This window comes from Amblyraja radiata, chromosome 22 (genome assembly GCF_010909765.2).
Source record: "Amblyraja radiata isolate CabotCenter1 chromosome 22, sAmbRad1.1.pri, whole genome shotgun sequence".
Taxonomy (NCBI): Eukaryota; Metazoa; Chordata; class Chondrichthyes; order Rajiformes; family Rajidae; genus Amblyraja; species Amblyraja radiata.
In genome coordinates this window covers 43,381,297-43,389,930 of record NC_045977.1, presented here as the reverse complement: position 1 = coordinate 43,389,930, position 8,634 = coordinate 43,381,297, and positions in this window count along the sequence as shown.

Below are 8,634 nucleotides of genomic sequence, written 5' to 3'. Positions count from 1 at the left end.
TTATATTAATAATGCAGATGTATATTGAGGATGAATGGTCCAACAATAGCAACAATTATGTCATTGAACATAGGTTTGAATTAGTTCTCAATAAAGGGACTACTGTTAGTTTATTGTTATGCTACTTAGTCCCTATCAGATTACTCACCAATGCATAAAATAAATCTGCATATCAAAACATTGAATTCATGATTACTGTACCACAGCTAAATCACAGAATTATGATCTATGCTGTTGAAGTTTCAGTGATACAAGCCCTATGGCCAATGAGATCTGTTCAGATTGCAAGAGGTTTTATTTTCCCTCATTTACAATCCTGCATCAAATATTCTTTATTGAATGTGTTCAGTAATTTATCTCAGATAACCAACGTTTGCCAATGGCTGGAAAATGTCAGCATCACCTCGAGTGGCACAAACACCAGGGGAGGAGGTGGCAATTTAAATCTGCAAGTTTGATAAAATCTTGAAGTGGATTATCTGTCCCAGTAAATATTGCAGACAGCACATTCCAAGGTGCGGGGCTGAGCTGATGCACTGAAGCTTGGTCTGCCCATTGACCAGGCTCTAAGGGAAAGACCACTGCATGATGTCCTCCTGGGACCTGTGTCCGAACCTCTCCACTTACTGCTGAGAGAATGTTTGGGAATGAAAAACTGTTGATGATTTAACATTCTAAACAATATTTACCGTGAATGATGATGAAACAAGGTGTCATATTGTGGAACTACACATTTTATCAATAAAGATTATTGGTTACAAAATTTGTTGCTGGTAAACCACTCTTGAAGAGACCGCAGAGGAGCCAGGAGAGACTGCAGGTGCTGGAATCTGGAGCAAGAAACAATTGCTGGGGGAGTTGGCAGGTCAAGCAGCATCTGTGGGGGGAATGGACAGATGTTTCAGGCCAGGATCCTGCACCAGGGCTGGCTATAGTGTGACCTTCTTACTGGCCATCTGTAATAACACGTGACTTGGTTTCATCTAATCGCAGTTAAGCTTTAGAATTGAGACTTAAAGATTCAGCACGGAAACAGAAACATGGTCCTTCAGCCCACCGTGTCCGCACCAACATGGCCCTTCCTTCAGCCCACCGTGTCCGTACCAACCAGCGATTACCCTGTACACTAACACTATCCTACACACTAGGGACAATTTACAACTTTACTGAAGCCTACAAAACTGCATAGTTTGGTATTTGTGCATTAGATGTCAACACTTACACAATACCTTGTATTCAGGTTCAGAATATTCCATGGATGTTTTGCAAAATTGATGCTAACATCATTGTCACCACATTTTAAAATGTGCTTGGCTTTCAGACAAGGAGACCAGATTTCCAACTAGCAGCTGGGGAATTAACACAAGGTTTGCAAATCAGTCAGTAATTACAGAAGTCACCAAAACATTTTTCACTGAAGAGTTTGAAGACTAATTCAGACTTGGTCAGTAGATCTGCATTGGCATTTTTGTCTCTCTGCAGCGAGTTGAAAACATTTGGAGTGAATACGGAAAAATAATTAGTCATTTTGTTTCATTTATGTTATTGTAAAGTCCTTGTCTTTCAGCTCAATCAAGCTGAAATCTCCAAAACCAGAGTAAAAGATGGAGTGCACTCAGTCACAAATCACGTCTCTTAGAATGCACTGTTGAAGGAATCAGGCCTGCCAATGTAATTTATTACCAAGGTACCTGTCTATTGATTGCATCTTTGTGGGTGTTCAAATAGGGACAATGATATTCAATCGCATCTTACAAAGACTTTATTTAAATTTGTTTGATTACTTTACTAAGGTACCAAGTATTCTGTGGCAGGAACTACTAAAAGGTGTTGCTTAGTCACTAAAATCATTCGCAGATATTTTGCAACAGCTTTCCTTCACAGTGAACTTACCACTCTGATTACAAATATTCTCAGCCCATTTTCAGTTCCAATTACTCCCAAGTTATTTCATTTATCTAGAGAGATGTCTTTAAACATATTCAAAAACAATTGAAGGTACACAAAAATGCTGGAGAAACTCAGCGGGTGCAGTGCTGGCTCATGAAAGACACTACTTCATTAATTTATAAATCAGCTTGTGTGGAAACATACAAAAATGATTTCTGGGAACTGGGGCAGTTTTGAGCACAGTTTGTGTCCAAGGCAGGCACTCTCAGTCGGCAAGTGCAGTTTAAAATAAAAACTGATTTTACAAACATCTAAAATCATGAAATACTTTACAGGAGTGATGTCAGGTTTGTTCACACGTTGTCCTTTCAAGTGACATTTTGGAAGGTGCAGTAAGAGAGGGAAGCACGTTGTATATTTATGAGCCTTTAGCTGAAAGAGGAACTTCAGCCAAATGTTACGATACTGCACCAGTCGCAGTATCCTGCTGATGGAAATGATTGAATAGTTTTTAAACAGTATCATCCATCCACACCACAGGAGGGCACACATCAGCAGTCTGGGTTCAGGCAGCTTCGAGCTTGAACACTGGGTCGACATGCTCGCTCGCCCGCCCTCCCGGAGACAAGCTGCCTGTCCATTAAGGTGTCAATGTGCCACGCATGTACTGGACACCACAGAGGGTCTGATGTTTTCCTTATGACCACTATAAGAAAATTCCCTCTTCTCACAACACACTGAAATATAAGCATGCAAATATAGATTAGGGTACCTCTACTGCCGAGATATGCAGTCTGCTATTATTTCAATAGTTTTACGATACGATACGCTACGATAAAACGTTATTCATCCCCGGCATCAATATCCCTCCAGCACCAATATCCCTCTGCGGATGAATAAAGTGTTATCGTAGCGTATCGTAGAATCTACATGCTAAGAAATATAAACATTTATATAAGATAACCAATAAATAATAAACTTTGTGTAGGAAGGAACAGCAGATGTTGGTTTAAACTGAAGATAGACAGAAAGTGCTGGAGTAACTCAGCAGGTCAGGCATCATCTGTGTAAGAACATGGATAGGTGACGTTTCACAGAGTGCTGGAGTAACTCAGTGGGTCAGGCTGCATCTGTGGAGAACATGGATAGGTGACGTTTCACAGAGTGCTGGAGTAACTCAGTGGGTCAGGCAGCATCTGTGGAGAACATGGATAGGTGACGTTTCACAGAGTGCTGGAGTAACTCAGCGGGTCAGGCAGCATCTGTGGAGAACATGGATAGGTGACGTTTCACAGAGTGCTGGAGTAACTCAGTGGGTCAGGCAGCATCTGTGGAGAACATGGATAGGTGACGTTTCACAGAGTGCTGGAGTAACTCAGTGAGTCAGGCAGCATCTGTGGAGAGAAGGATTGGGTGCCGTTGCCAGTGTTGGCATCAGTTCACCATGAAAACATTGAGCCAAATGCCCTCACAACAATGAAACCCAGAAGATCCACCATTGACCTGTATGCACAGCAGGCACAATGATGGAGCTCGGAGAGCTTTTGAAGCATTTGGAAAACATGAGGCTTAGCATCCCATTTTCAGGTTGACAAAATCACCAGTTGGACAAAAACCATGCTGATGCGTTTGAGGTCTTTCTGAAATGATGGGTAATAATAACAGGCTTTATTCTGCATCAGCTACCAAAGGCTTGGAGTGAGCCACCAATCCATCAATCTGTACACATGACAGATTCCACATGTTAAAGCAACTGCAAATGGATTGTTTTAAGACCTAGTTTTGACAGTCACCTCTGTGTGAGCTGTGTTCAAGTCTATATTTGACAGTTCGCTCATTCAGCTTTGAAGGACTCATCTGTGGAATTGCAACCTCATTATTTATTCTCCTTACTTACATATATTTAAGTGGTAGTAAATAATTTACAAGTATTTTTAACAGTGGCTCATTCTTAAATAACAAATAACTTCCATGTGTTTAAGAAATTGCATTAGTGATGATGCTACTATATATTAATGTGACAATAACACATTTTCTACTTTTAAAACTATAAAATATGTGCTTCACAAGACTCTGAAAATGAGGTATGAGGGGACCCAAGAGTGTACCCAACACTGATGATAGCAGAGAGTTTGGGTTGACACAGGGAAGTGTGCGGAGGTGGGGACATGCAGGGTTGGTCGATGAGTAGAGAAGTTCCTGTAAAGATGATGGAGGTGCTGATCAGTCTGAAGAAGGGTCCTGACCCGAAACGTCACCCATTCCTTCTATCCAGTGACCACTGCCCAGTCCATCACCGGCTCCGACCTCCCCACCATCAAAGGGATTTACCGGAGTCGCTGCCTCAAAAAGGCAGCCAGCATCATCAGAGACCCACACCACCCTGGCCACACACTCATTTCACCTCTGCCATCGGGAAGGTGGTACAAGGGCCTGAAAACTGTAACGCCCAGGTTCAGGAACTGTCAGGTCTCGCGTTTGATCTAGTTTCTGTTTCTTATTGGTTTTTAGTATTAGAGTTTGCATTCTTGTTTTATTTTGGTGTCTCACATCTCCTCTCGTTTCAGGTCCCATTTCCTGTCAGGTCGTTTACCCTCATGTGATTGTTGGCCACGCCCTGATGTGTTTCACCTGTGTCTCGTTATCCCCTGCTAGTCTGTTGGCCACGCCCTGATGTGTTTCACCTGTGTCTCGTTATCCCCTGCTAGTCTGTATTTAAGCCTTTTGTGTTTTAGTTCCCATTGCCAGTTCGTTGTGTATGCTACTTGGTATCACCTCGTTCCAGCTCTCGAAATCTTGTGACCTCGACCTTTGCCTGTATTTTCGACCACTGGTTCTTGCCTGCTCCTATATGGTACTGTTGCCTCTGTTTTGCCTACCTGTGTACTGACTTGGACCGATTAAACGCCGAAGACTGATCTGCCCTGTGTCTGAGCCTGCATTTGTGTCCTCCTCCTCGTTCAGTTCTGACATTACGAACTGGCCCACAATGGACTCAGCGGGCTCTGATCCTTTTCGTGCAGCGCTCCAGAAGCAAGAGGAGCGCATCTCGCATTACGAGGTTCAACTCTCCTCGATCGTCGCCGGGTTCCGGAATCTCGGCGAGCGTCAGCAGGGGTTCCAGGCAGACATCGGTTCACAGGTGAACACTTTAAGTTCTCGGTTTGAAGACCTGGTTACTCGGGTGAATTCTTTGTTTCCTGCTGCGGCTCCCGTGCCTGCCGAGTCTGTTTCCTTGTCTGTGTCTCCAGGAGCTCCGATGGCCGCGGCTGCTGCAGCATCTCCATTCGTCCACCTGGCAAGACCGGAACACTTTTCGGGGGAATCGGAGAAATGTAGACCTTTTTTGATTCAGTGTGGACTGCATTTCGAACTTCAAGCGGCTTCCTTTTCATCAGAACGCTCAAGGGTAGCCTTTATCATCACGCACCTGTCGGGTAGGGCGGAGGCTTGGGCCACGGCGGAGTGGTCTCGGAATTCTCCTGTTTGCCAGACATCGGTCCTGTTCATGGAAGCTCTGTCCCGCACGTTTGATCACTCCAATCCTGGCCGAGAGGCTTCACAGAACCTGGTCTCCATGAAACAAGGTAATCGCTCTGTTATGGATTTTGCTATTGACTTTCGAACTGTTGCTGCTAAGGGTGGATGGAATGAGGCTGCTTTGTTGGATGCTTTTCGCAATGGATTGTCTGAAGCTATCAAAGATCAATTGGCTCCTCTAACCCTGCCTTCCGATGTCGAGTCTATGATTTCCCTGGCTATCCAAATTGACGCTAGGCTCAGAGAAAGAGATCGAGAGAGGAGATCGGCTGCAGTTCGGTCCTCCTCCCAGCAGTGGCGGCAGCGTCGCCCTTCACCTTCCAGTCGGGACTTCTTCCCTCTCGGCCGGTCCAGTCAGCCTACAGCGCCACCTGCATCTTCGGAGGAGCCCATGCAGGTGGGACGAGCCAAACTCCGTCCGGAGGAACGGCAGCGCCGCCTAAGGGAGGGGAGGTGTTTTTACTGTGGTGAACTGGGACATTTGTTGAACAGCTGTTCAGTAAAAGACAAAGCTCACCAATGAAAGAGAGGACATTGGTGAGTTGTACCACTCCTATGAGCCGTTCCTCTCGTCCATTGTCGACGGTGCAATTGTTGGTGCATTCCCAGTGGCACTCCCTGCAGGCTTTGGTTGATTCTGGGGCAGATGAGAACTTCATGGACATTCGCTTGGCTGATGAATTGAAGCTGGAACATGAACAGCTTCAAGATCCTATGGAGGCTAGTGCACTGGATGGGCGCCTACTGTACAGGGTAATTCACCGAACTCAACCTGTTCAACTCATCGTGGCAGGTAATCACCTTGAGACCATCAGTTTTCATCTCCTCGACTGTCCTCTTCATCCTCTGGTTTTGGGGCTCCCTTGGCTGTCTTACCATAATCCTCACATGAACTGGGGTACTGGGGAAGTAATTTCTTGGGGGAATAACTGTAAACTCATCTATCTGCATGATTCTTCTCCTGAGTCTATGAAGGATCCGTCAAGGAGCAGTTTGCTGGGATCTTCCAGGACCACCCTCCGGCAGCCTCCCCGTTCCAGGGAGGAGGATTTTCCAGATCTCACCAAGGTTCCCTCATATTATCTAGACCTAAAGGAGGTGTTCAACAAGGCCAAGGCCACATCTCTTCCGCCGCATAGACCGTATGACTGCTGCATCGACCTTCTGCCAGGTACAGCGCCTCCTAAGGGCCACCTCTACTCCTTGTCTTCACCGGAGCGGCTCGCCATGGAAAAGTACATTGACGATGCCCTTGCTGCTGGGATCATCAGACCTTCTTCTTCACCTGCAGGAGCTGGATTCTTCTTTGTGGATAAGAAGGATGGAACACTTCGGCCCTGCATTGACTACAGAGGACTCAATGACATTACTGTTAAGAACAGATACCCTCTTCCTCTTATCTCCTCTGCATTTGAACTGTTAAAAGACGCTGCAGTATTCACTAAGTTAGATCTTAGAAATGCGTATCATCTGGTGAGGATAAGGGACGGGGATGAATGGAAAACTGCGTTTAACACACCCAGTGGTCATTATGAATATCTGGTCATGCCGTTTGGTCTTACTAATGCTCCAGCAGTTTTTCAAGGCATGGTTAATGATGTATTACGGGACATGCTGAACCGATTTGTGTTTGTGTACCTTGATGACATTTTGATTTTTTCTCCAGACGAGACTTCCCATGTGCAGCATGTACACCAGGTGCTAGAACGTTTGCTCCTGAATGATCTGTTTGTGAAAGCTGAGAAATGTGAATTTCATGTTAACACTGTTCAATTCCTTGGTTTTGTTGTATCACCTGCTGGTATACAGATGGACCCGAGCAAGGTCAGTGCTGTGGCCACCTGGCCTACACCCTCCAGTCGTAAGCGACTTCAGGGGTTCCTTGGGTTTGCTAATTTTTATAGGAAGTTTATCCGGAACTTTAGTGTCACTGCTGCACCACTCCATGCTCTTACCTCACCCCATGTGCCTTTCTCTTGGTCCTCTCAAGCAGAAACTGCATTTATGAGACTCAAGAGGAGCTTCTCCTCAGCCCCCATCCTGGTTCACCCTGACCCGTCACTCCAGTTCGTGGTTGAGGTGGACGCCTCGGGTGTGGGCATCGGGGCCGTACTCTCACAGAAATCCCCCACAGATGGTCGATTACATCCCTGCGCTTTCCTCTCAAAGAAGCTTTCTCCTGCTGAGAGAAATTACGATGTGGGTAACCGTGAACTGTTAGCGGTTAAAACAGCCTTGGAGGAATGGAGACATTGGTTGGAGGGTACCAAGCAGCCGTTTCTAGTTTGGACAGACCAAAAAAATCTGGAATACATCAGGTCAGCCAAACGCCTCAACTCGTGCCAAGCAAGGTGGGCTCTCTTCTTTAATCGATTTGATTTTGTACTGTCTTACCGCCCTGGTGCCAAGAATGGCAAACCTGATGCTCTCTCCAGACAGTTTGATCCTGACCCATCCCCTAAGGTTTCAACTCCCATTCTGCCTGCTTCCTGTTTTGTTGGGGCGGTTACTTGGGAGATTGAGAAGAGAGTTTCCGAGGCAACTGCTGGTGTTCAGTCTCCGCTAGGGTGTCCTTCTAATCGTCTGTTTGTTCCCGAGTCTCTTCGTTCACAGGTGATTCACTGGGCTCATACGTCTCGGATCTCCTGTCATCCCGGTGTCCGCCGAACCCTGTTTGTGGCCAAACAGCGGTTTTGGTGGCCTTCCATGGAGAGGGGGATTAAGGAGTACGTCGCCGCCTGCAGTATTTGTGCTCAGAACAAGACCTCCCGTCGGGCCGCCTTTGGTCTCCTGAATCCGCTGCCTGTCCCCTCACGCCCCTGGTCAGACATCTCCATGGACTTTGTCACGGGCTTGCCCTCTTCTGAAGGTAACACCTCAGTCATGACTGTAGTGGACAGATTTTCGAAGATGGTCCATTTCATTCCGTTGCACAAGCTTCCCTCCGCCAAGAAGACGGCAGAGGTCATGCTGTCTCATGTTTTTCGCATTCATGGATTTCCCAGAGACATTGTGTCTGACCGGGGGCCTCAGTTCGTGTCCAGGTTTTGGAAGGAGTTTTGTTCTCTGTTGGACGCCACGGTCAGCCTTACATCTGGTTATCACCCGGAATCCAATGGACAGACTGAACGCCTTAACCAGGAATTGGAGACAGGACTGCGGTGCTTGGTGGCACAGAACCCTTCAACTTGGAGCAAACACCTT